General features: G+C 47.7%; 1 long non-coding RNA gene across 1 annotated transcript; it reads left to right on the forward strand.

Annotated features, from left to right (window-relative positions):
- Positions 1–355: 355 nt before the first annotated feature.
- On the forward strand, positions 356–2,429 carry LOC147649476 (uncharacterized). Its single transcript, XR_015278855.1, has 2 exons — positions 356–1,978; positions 2,156–2,429. It is a non-coding gene; the product is annotated as an uncharacterized LOC147649476 (long non-coding RNA).
- Positions 2,430–11,446: the final 9,017 nt, after the last annotated feature.

Below are 11,446 nucleotides of genomic sequence, written 5' to 3' on the forward strand. Positions count from 1 at the left end.
TTTTGCTGATTGCCATCTGGGTCACTGTTGTCAGGGTTACAGCTGGCTCGGCTCTCACCCAGAGATCAGATTTGAAAATACACCTGGGGCCAGGGAGATATTAAAAAATAACAGACCTTCAGTGTAACACGATTTCCAAACATTCCCACAGCTGCTCGGCTGATCCTGGAGTGAAGTTCAGCTCATTAATTTAGAGCACCTCAAGTAAAGTTAAAATAAAAATGTGTTTTCTGTGATCTCTGCACTGGCAGTGGGTGTGGGAAGCAGAGAGGGGTGGCCTGGATAATTTCACCCATCTGTAGTGAATTATACACTAAAATTCACACAAATCTAATGGTCCTGAGGGATTGTGTCTGCCTGTGCGAGGCTGATTGTGGAAACAGAACATCTGGAGGATCTGTGGGTGAAAGTGTGTGTGTGCTATTGGGAAGGGAAGGAGAAGGAGAAGTAGAAGAAGAGACCTAAATACTTTGAATTTATATTTATACTTTGAATATTACTGCTTGTGAGCTTGGCACTGTGTGTCTGACTCCAGCAGGACAACATTGCCCACAACAGCCTGGGGGTTGGGAAGATTTAACCTGTGAAATTCACTTTATAAAATTGTAAAAATTCATGTGAGCACAACAAGACGGGACGAGAAAGGGTGCACTGGCTCCTGAGAATTTGGGAATGTGTGACTGAGCATTTGTGGAGCAGCAGCTAAAGGAGGTCAGTCTGGGACAAGGCAGTTTCAAAAATAGGCTCATCAGGAGGCCAGAGCTGCAGGTGACAGAGCACTGACACCACTTCCAGCCCCAATAATCCTGTGTCACAGACAGAGCTGAACCCACATCACCCTCAGCCCGGCCACAGGGCTGTGAGCACCGACTGTGCTGCACTCCAGAGACACAGGCAACTTCCACACAAGCTGTTTGTTTGCTAGAAAGCCTAAATCCTCATTTCCACTCAGTTTACCACGGGGCTGAAGTTACTGAGGTCTGAGCAAAGCCAGGGGTCACAGGTGGAGTGCAGTAAAGGCAGAGACACCTCTGAGCTCAGGGCTGAGCTGTGAGGAATCCATTGCTCTAAACAAAGCTTAATGGGGTGATGGAAACCGGCCCCTGTTTCACTTCCAAGGAGAGATCCAGCCAGATACTCACTGCCCTAGGAGAGAACATCCTTCACTGGCTGCAGAGGCCTGAGCCAAAGACCATAATTGGAGCTACAGCAGGAATAATAAATGCCAATTAATTAGGTGGCATTTTCCCAAGCATCCAGTGCTGCCTGGCTGTGTTTGGAACAAATTTTCACTACAACTGAACTGGGTGAACACAGAACATGTGTGAACTATCCCATCAATTAATTCCTCTTGTCTCCTTCTTCCCTGGCTGCTGGAATTTCACACCCCAGACAAAACTGGTCCTGTGCTGGGATCAGGACAAAATTCCAGCTGATGGGGGAGCCCTGTTGTAGATGGTGCCACTGGAATAAAGGGGAATGACCCAGCAGCATTCCAGGAGTCAGCAATGCTTCCAGGAGGAATTTCAAGGGCAGCTCCAGCTCCTGGGAAGGTGTCTGCAAAGGGACAATCCAGCTTCCCACCAGCTCTGTGCCACACAGGCAGCAGAAATCGCTGGGGAGTGGCCAGAGATCAGCCCAGCCTCTGTGTGATCTCTCCTTCCAGCATAAAAACTGAAATCACTTAGCCCACCCCTGGGAATTCCACCTTGGGTGGAATGTGACAGCTCTTTGAGGATGCTGCTCCACGGGCTGAGACGGGGAGTGAAAGGAGCTCCTGCACACCCACGGGGAGCACAGACAGGAGCAGTGCCAGCCTGGGAACTCTCCTGCCCAGTGTGCACCTGAGGAGTGCCAGGGAGTGACCCCACCTTGTGTGACCATCCCCTGTGCCGGGGAGTGACCCTGTGTGACCATCCCCTGAGCCAGGGAGTGACCCTGTGTGACCATCCCCTGAGCCAGGGAGTGACCCCAGCCTGTGTGACCATCCCCTGAGCCAGGGAGTGACCCCAGCCTGTGTGACCATCCCCTGTGCCAGGGAGTGACCCCACCCTGTGTGACCATCCCCTGTGCCAGGGAGTGACCCTGTGTGACCATCCCCTGAGCCAGGGAGTGACCCTGTGTGACCATCCCCTGAGCCAGGGAGTGACCCCAGCCTGTGTGACCATCCCCTGAGCCAGGGAGTGACCCCAGCCTGTGTGACCATCCCCTGAGCCAGGGAGTGACCCTGTGTGACCATCCCCTGTGCCGGGGAGTGACCCTGTGTGACCATCCCCTGAGCCAGGGAGTGACCCCAGCCTGTGTGACCATCCCCTGTGCCAGGGAGTGACCCTGTGTGACCATCCCCTGAGCCAGGGAGTGACCCTGTGTGACCATCCCCTGTGCCAGGGAGTGACCCCAGCCTGTGTGACCATCCCCTGAGCCAGGGAGTGACCCTGTGTGACCATCCCCTGAGCCAGGGAGTGACCCTGTGTGACCATCCCCTGTGCCAGGGAGTGATCCCACCCTGTGTGACCATCCCCTGTGCCAGGGAGTGACCCTGTGTGACCATCCCCTGTGCCAGGGAGTGATCCCACCCTGTGTGACCATCCCCTGTGCCAGGGAGTGACCCTGTGTGACCATCCCCTGAGCCAGGGAGTGACCCTGTGTGACCATCCCCTGAGCCAGGGAGTGACTCCACCCTGTGTGACCATCCCCTGTGCCAGGGAGTGACCCCAGCCTGTGTGACCATCCCCTGTGCCAGGGAGTGACCCTGTGTGACCATCCCCTGAGCCAGGGAGTGACCCTGTGTGACCATCCCCTGTGCCAGGGAGTGACCCTGTGTGACCATCCCCTGTGCCAGGGACTGATCCCACCCTGTGTGACCATCCCCTGAGCCAGGGAGTGACCCCAGCCTGTGTGACCATCCCCTGAGCCAGGGAGTGACCCTGTGTGACCATCCCCTGAGCCAGGGAGTGACCCTGTGTGACCATCCCCTGAGCCAGGGAGTGACCCTGTGTGACCATCCCCTGAGCCAGGGAGTGACCCCAGCCTGTGTGACCATCCCCTGAGCCAGGGAGTGACCCTGTGTGACCATCCCCTGAGCCAGGGAGTGACCCTGTGTGACCATCCCCTGAGCCAGGGAGTGACCCTGTGTGACCATCCCCTGAGCCAGGGAGTGACCCCAGCCTGTGTGACCATCCCCTGAGCCAGGGAGTGACCCTGTGTGACCATCCCCTGTGCCAGGGAGTGACCCTGTGTGACCATCCCCTGTGCCAGGGAGTGACCCCAGCCTGTGTGACCATCCCCTGAGCCAGGGAGTGACCCCAGCCTGTGTGACCATCCCCTGAGCCAGGGAGTGACCCTGTGTGACCATCCCCTGAGCCAGGGACTGATCCCACCCTGTGTGACCATCCCCTGAGCCAGGGAGTGACCCCACCCTGTGTGACCATCCCCTGAGCCAAGGACCTGATTAGAGGCACTCAATCCACAGCTGTTCCCCTTCCCAGCAGTACAGAAGTGTTTGGTGTGAGAAGTCCTGCCCTAAATGCTGAGATCAGCCTGCTCAGCTCGATAACAGCAGCTCCATTAAAAATCTCTCTCAGGAACCAATTTTGCCTCTCTCCATCCCCTGTCATGAGCTCATCAGTAAACAGCTAAGCAGCAACTTGATTAAAAATGTGAAAAGAGATTTTTCTCCTCTAAAGATTTCATGCAGAGCTGTTTTAAGCTCCTTCCCACAACAGGTTTTCACAACTTGTTGGTTGAAATCACTCACACAGAATGCCGTCTATCCAAACACAAGCTGTGCTGCCCAGTCCAATTTCTGTTCCTCCCACTAACACATCCATTTATCTCAGCATTCCAGCATCTTTTCGATGATTTTAATACCTGGCAGAGATTTATGCAGAGGTGACTCATGGTCAAATATCAACAAGCAATTTAGAAGCAGCGTTTCCAAAGGGATCCTTGGAGGAGGCAGAGATCTCAGTACGAGGGTTTGCTTTCTACCCTCTCAACACAGAGCTTTCAAAAGAGAAAAAAAAGACAATTAGCAGATGCAGAACTGAAAGTGGAATGGCTCAAAAGCTGTTGGAAACACAGAGAGCTAATCCCTGTCTGTGTGTGCACAAACATCCCCCAAGGAGGGCACCTAAAGCTTTTATTTGGGGTTTTTTTCACTACTGCTGCCAAAGCCTCTTCACTCCCTTGCTGTTCTGACCGTGTATGACTAATGTACAGAGGTTTGGGAGCCTCCAGGACAGATCCCTGCAGCAAACACTGTCTCTCTGACCACAGAATTTAATGAAAACTCGCTGGAACAAAATATTTTTGAGACGAGAGTTCTAGGGGTTGCTGCTGCCCTGCTAATGATAAAAGAAATCATGTCCATATTGGGTTTTCTGTTCTCCTTTGAAATGTAATCCCGGGGCTGTGTGTAAAGGAGCAATTGTGTTTGAAAAAGAGAAATGGGAGTGTGTCAGAGCAAGCTTTGAGCAACTCTGGGCAAGGGCAGAGGAGATCTGAGCTGGAGTTCGTGGCAGGGCAAAGGATTGCCAGGGAGAGACAGAAGACAAAAGGTAAAGTGGAGAAAGAGGAAATGGAATAACAAGGAAGATGGAGGGATGGAAGCGGACAACAAAAGCAAATAAATATTACAGAGTTGTCTGCACTCATCTATGTACAAAATCTTTATTTACCTACCCACACTTTGTCTTTTCTGTCCCCATCTGTCTCAAGTGATCAAACCACTTCCCTGAATTCCTGCTTCTTCCTTTCTCCACCCTCCTCTTCCTAACCTTGCTCTTCCAGTGCCTCTCTGCTTCCAGTGAGAAGTTCCTCCCTTCCCCTCATCCACAAAGCACATTTAGAGCTCTCTGGACACAATGAAATTCCAGTTCCCTGGTACATAAATAATCCCTTTTTTCATGTAATCTCAGGATTATTCATTTCAAAGGGAGGGCAGCAAATGTATCAAGTTTTTATAAATGCTGGCATTTTAAAAATAAATGAATGGGGTGCAACAGGACTTTATTAAAATACAAAGAGATTAGCAAGTTCTCATTCCCTTCAATTATTAACAATGTACTTGTTCTCCAGAAAAGTACCCATGAAAATTTAAAACAGATGAAAATGGTTGTTCACTTAAAACTGCTCTGTTAATCTGTGAGAAATGTTTTATTCAAAGGCATTAAATGAATACTGCAAGGTTTGATATGAGATAATCCATCACTCATGTGGCACAAACACGGAGATCGATAAAGTGTTGTGTCAAGAGGAGAGGAGAACATGGCATCTTCGGAGGATTTCTGCACAGGAGGCTTGTTTCAATTCGTGGGATGGCCAAAATCAATATTAACTCAAAGATTTTACAAACTGGATGCCTTTTTGTTTTTCCATTTATAACTCTGCAGTCTCGGCTCACATTCCGAGGCTGAAAAGGGCTGAAAGGAGAAAACTCTCAAAAGCTTTGGTATAAATTGCCACCAAAACAGTTTTGGGTTTAGGGAGGACCAAATCACTACAAAAAGGGCCCCCAAGGAAATCTGGGGGTGAATTACAGTTGTCTTGTCTTTCTCCCCAAAATCAAGCTCAAATTAAGATTAAAACCTTTATCCTGGGTGTCCTTGGAAGGTACAAGGAGTTTGGGCAGGATTGTGCTTGAACCAAATTCAACTCCACCTTGAACAATTTCATTTTTATTGCTTTCATTGTATTTATTGCTTTTATTTTTATTGCATTTATTTATTGCTTTCATTGCACCAGAGCAGGCTCAAGAGAGAATCATCAGCATCAAGGCTCTCAGAGCACATGGATGTTCCTCAAACACCTCAAACAAACACAAAAGAAGTCCAAAACATGGAAAAGAGAGGGAATCCATAGGAAATCCATAGGAAAGGAAAGTGTTCCAGCTGAGCTGTGAGCACAAGGGGCTCTTGCACCCAGCCTGGTTATTTTTGACACGGTGCAGACCGAGTTTGTTTGAGCAGAGGAATTCCTGTAAAATTCCATTTCCTTCTGATGTAAATGCAGAATGCTCAGGAAAGATGTGCCAGGAACCAGAGTGAGCCCAGGGGCCAGGAGGGTGGAATCAGAATGGAATCAGAATGGAATCAGGGTGGAATGAGGGTGGAATCAGAGTGGAATCAGGGGGAAATCAGGGAGGAATCAGGGAGGAATCAGAGGGTGGAATCAGAGGGTGGAATGAGAGTGGAATCAGAATGGAATCAGAGTGGAATTATGGTGGAATCAGAGTGGAATTATGGTGGAATCAGAGTGGAATCAGAGGGTGGAATGAGAGTGGAATGAATGTGGAATCAGAGGGTGGAATCAGGGGGAATCAGGGAGAAATCAGAGGGTGGAATTAGAGTGGAATCAGAGTGGAATCAGAGGGTGGAATCAGAGTGGAATCAAGTTGGAATCAGAGGGATCCATCCCCTGGATCCTCTCCTCCCTCCTCCCCATGTTTCTGCCATTACTGAGCTTCCCAAGGTGAGACTGGGGAGGATGAAGGTTGCCGATCTCAGCACACAGATGAGTTTTATCTGCCCAGGATAAAGCTACTGAGCTGCTGATATCTGCTTATCTGGATTGCTAATGAGCAGGGCTGCAGCCAAGAGTGAATCCTAAGCAGGGCTGGGACTCTTTATCTTTGCCACCAAAGTGGGCACAGAGAGGTTAAAAATCCCCCAGAGCCACTGCCAGGGCTGCCCTCACTCTGAGCCCAGGAAAATAAGAATGAAACAGAGAGGAGACGACAGCTCTTTGTTTAAATAACAAGACAGAAATCAAATTAATATGCAAGAAAAGCCCATCTTTCTTTGTATCTCTCTGGAACTAATGATGGAGACAGCAACTGCTGTGTCAAACTGACTTGAAAGCTGAAGGAGCTGTGAAAGATGATAATCCAGCCTGTGATTCTGTGATAAAAATGGTTTTCTTCCTGGATTAATCTGATTATTGTGGAGGTTGGCTGGGTGAAACAGGGTTTTGCCAATCTGACCTCCCACCTCAGCTCATGGAATAATTCCTGGTGCACAATGGCTGGGATATGCTATGAGTGCAAAAGTTAGGGGATTACTTCCAGGAAAAAAAGCAAATTCTTTTCCAGTTTCTCTGATCCAGTTCAGAACTGTTCTGTGCAGAGGCTGTGAACTGTTTGTCCTCCCTCAAACCTGGGCAGAGCAGCAAGAGAGAGGAGAGAGGAGCTCAGAGTGCACAGAGCTTTCAAGTGTCTGCAGCAGCTTCTCTGGCTGATTAAAGAAGTGTTCACGTTAATCATATCTTGTGCTTAACGAACTAACACAAATTGCATCAAGCAGAGGGTCCTTTCTCTGAGATGCTTCCCCATGAGACAAAAAAGCAAGAAAAACAAAGCCAAAAGGGCAGTCTGAGGCATCCCCATCCTTCACTGCAGGACAGGACTGGGAAGGGTAAAATTCACAGTGTCTCAGAGTGAAATTCTTATTAGTGAGTGCCACAGCTTCTTCTAGGGGGAGGGACAGCATAGAGTGGGAAATCAGGGGGAAATATAGGTAAGGAAAAGGAAAATGTAACCAAAGAAGAGTGTAAGCAACATAAGAATGAGAATTTAATCAGCTTTTCTTCATGCACACAGAGAATCCTCGCTCTGGTGAGGGCTTGCCTTGTAAAGAAACATCTCCAGCCAACCAGTGAGTGCTGGTTTTTATCCTGACCTTTCATCATTCCTGCTATATTCATTGCCAGCCTATTCCTGGCTCTGTTCCCACCTCCTGGCAAGAATTTGGATAAATTTGTTCAATTTTCTCCATGCCTCAGCTTCTTTTCAGTAACATTTAACAAGCTGAAATCGCCAGGATGCCAGCAGGACTTCGAAATTCCTGGATGAAAGGGAGAGACTTGCTTCTGCTATAAAAGATGACCAAATTTGTGAATGAATAAACCTAGGGTCAGATAACATATTACAAATATACTTGTAAGAGATAATGGAGCATTTATTTATAGAGCCATCAGAAAGCCAGACTTGGTCTTCTTGTAAATGGAAGCAACAGTCCATTTCTTTGGGCTCTGGGCCAGTTCATACAAAGGCTGACACATTATTAAAGCCAGAATAGTTTTATTTTCCATTTCTCAAGGCTGCTTTTTTCATTACTGTTTGTTTCTGCTTCTCTATTTTTCCTTTTTTCTTTTATTTTTATTTGGCTTTGCGTTTTTTGTTTGTTTTGTTTTGTTGTTTGGGTTTGTTTTTTTTTTTTGCAGAGCTCTGATACAATTCTGCCATCTATTACTGTGTTCATCTGCCACCAAATCTGATCCTGATCAGAGAGAATTTCTTGTGCTTCTTGTCACCTTCACACAGGCTTTGCTGGTCGATTTTTGCCCTGGACACTGGTGGCAGAGCAGATTTTGACTGGAGCTTTTTTGTTTTCCTGCGGTGAGGAACCACCTGATCCCCTTTTAGATCCAGTTCAGTGAAATGTAAGGATCTGCAAGCTCTGCAATTTGAATTTCTGATCCCAGATGAAGGCTCAGTGTTCAGAGCAGCTACGAATCCCTTTCCTCCCAGCTTGCTGCTGTGGATCTGCCTAAAAGCCATTGCCTGAGGATATTCTGGCTCTCATGTTTGCCTCAGGATCAAAAGTATCCCGTGGGCAAGGCTTATCAATAAACACCAAGCTGCAGGGCTTGGTTTGCTCTCTCTTCATCAATTTTGTCTATTTTGCTGATGAAATTGCCTTGGTGAGCAGGAATAAACCAATCAGACAAACATGACACTTTGTCTCCCGTATCTCCCCTGCCTGGGGAGATGTGAGGGTTGGCAGGATTTTGCTGTTTGGCTCTCTGGAAGCAGCTGGAATGTTCTTGTCCTTGCAGACCATCAGCTGTGTTTGGCTCTCCCTCATGGTGGGTGTAGGACAGACCCTCTGTGTCACTTTGGTGACATCAGTGACAGGAAAATGAGTAAATCTCTGAATTTTAGGGTGCAAAAGCTGCCATGGAGGACCCTTCCCAACTGAAGAGCAAAGCATCGACCTCAGAGTTGAGATATCTCAATGGCCAAGGAAAAGTGGGCGAGGGAAGGAACATTTCCTCAGCTGCAGTGTGGAGCTGGAAGGGCTTCAAAGAACCTCCCAAAGCTCCTGAATCCTCATAGATGGCAATGGAGCAGCAACTCACAAGCAACTTTGTTCCTGAGGCTTTCACAGTTTTGCTGAAATCCTCATAATTTTTCCAGGCACTTCTGCTGCAGTGCAGGGATTCCAGCTTGGTCACCAGCTGAAAAACAGCCTGGTGGCAGCACACTGTGGGCTCTTTGTTTGCTTCAGGGAGGATTTTTTCCTCGTTATATTCTTATCAAAAAAGAATTATGCTGAGCAATATTCCCAGATTTAGGGAATCTCTCTGCCAATTCAGCTCAGCCTAAGCCAATCCAATCTACCCATCCATATGCAAAGATATTCAGGAGCCCACTGGAGAGCTGGAAAGTGAGTAAAGTAATAATTTTCTGACCTGCAAAGATGTTGCTGTGAACAAGGTTAACTGAAGGAATTCATCTTCTTTGAGTAATGTTTTCCTCATGGGGTTTTCAAGGCTGAGGACTGAGCTGCCTGGACACTGCATCATTTGTATCATGGCACTTCTTCATTTTTCCTTTCACTCTTGGCACTCCCCTCTTTTCCCTCCCTCTCTTTTAATTTTCAGCTTTTTTTGGTAAATGCTCCTGATTTATTCACCTCTCTCCCCGCCCTCCTTTCCATTTAACTCTCCACAGGAGGAAGAAATTTGAAGTCACGGAGCTGCTTCCACCCTGGACAGGTTATGCAGCCAAAATTGGTGATTTGGAAGAGCTGAGATGCTCAGAGGCCACAGAGGTGCTCAGACAGATCTGAGAGCTGCCATTTCCTGCTCACTCCCTGCTCCACACACCTCCACCTGCAATTGGAATTCTGATTTCAGCTCCTTTTTTCACTTTTGGGTGCACACAGAACTGTGTTTGATGCTAGAAGATAGGAAATGCCCAAATTTCCTGGCACTTCAGACATCATAAGGCTTAATTTTCCTCGAAATATTCCTCCTTAATTTTCCTTGAAATAAGCAAAACTGATAAATGCCAGAGATTTCCATAGGAACAGGGGCTCTCCCAAGTGGAACCTGATGTGTGAATTCCATGCAGGGACTGCACTGGCAGCTCACTTCTCATCCTGGACAGAAACACTCACGAGCCCCCAGTGCTTTCACTGCTCTCTTATGTGCACACAAGGTTTTAAGAAGGACTGCAAAGAAACCAAAGCTGAAACAAAAGGAGAGTGGATCACACATCAAACTATTTGTCCTGAACTCTGGGCTGATTAGAAATTTGAATATTTAAACCCTTCCAGGTTCATTACTCCTCAGCCAGAAGAGATTCAGTGCTGAGGGATGCAAGGAATTGCAGGATTGCCAAGACCATTTTCTATTCTGTGACATAAGGACTGGGAATATTGGCTGGCTGACTGCTCCAAGAGCATTCTGTTGAGATATCTAATAGCAGACTGAGTTTAAAAAAATAAATTACCAAGAGTTTTGCAAGAAGAGTAACTTTTTTAAGCAGCTTGCCTCGAATTTCTCAACAACAGCAACAAAAAAAATAAGCTGCCATTTGCCAAGCTTTGCTGGGGACCTTTGCTGAGTTTCCCTCAGCTTTTCCCTCTGTAAATGACTTTTCTGTCAGCCTTGGCAATGTTCCCATGCTCTGTTATCTGAAGAAGATTTAGCAGCTCAACATCACCTGGGCTGAAACCCAATCCCAGCCTCACAATTCCCTCCATCCTCTGGATCACCCAAACTCAGCTTAAATCTCCAGCACTGTGCTAATCCACTTTGGGTGTTTTTTAGACAACAGGGAGTTAAGAGAGAGCTGAAATTCCAGATTCACTGCTTGGGATAATTCCTGGGGATTGCAGAGCAGTAACCCAGGGATGAACCCAGCCCAGGAGCCAGATGATGCCAAGGGCTGTAAATCCCCCTCCCTCTGGCTCCACAATATTTATTGTCTGGGCCAGTGAAGCAAGGAGCAGTGTCACATGTCCCTGGAAGCCTTCTGTCTGATGGCCTGCTTGACTGGGATGGGAACTCAAATATCAGCGGCTTTTATCTAAAAAAGGGGAGGGAAAGCTCCATTTGCAGGACAGAAGGAGTAATATTGAAATGATCCATCACAGCTGATGTGCCCAGATGGCTCTGGGAAGGATTGGGACAGGGGATGGATTGGCCAGTTCACCACATTTGAAGAAAAACAGCTGAGAAGTAAACCCTGGTGCTATTGGGCCCCAGTTCCTGAGCAGGAGATGCTGCTTTGGGAAGCAAAGCAGTAAAACAAAAATTACAGTTGAGGGCAGAACAAAAGATTTCCTTATCTTATTTTAACCCCAGCACAACTCTGATGAAGAAGACCAAGACCAAGCAGAGAGATGGACAAAGAAAGAGTTAATCTGCAGTGCCTGAA

The sequence above is a fragment of the Cyanistes caeruleus genome, chromosome 23, assembly GCF_971803275.1.
Source record: "Cyanistes caeruleus chromosome 23, bCyaCae1.hap1.1, whole genome shotgun sequence".
Lineage (NCBI taxonomy): Eukaryota > Metazoa > Chordata > Aves > Passeriformes > Paridae > Cyanistes > Cyanistes caeruleus.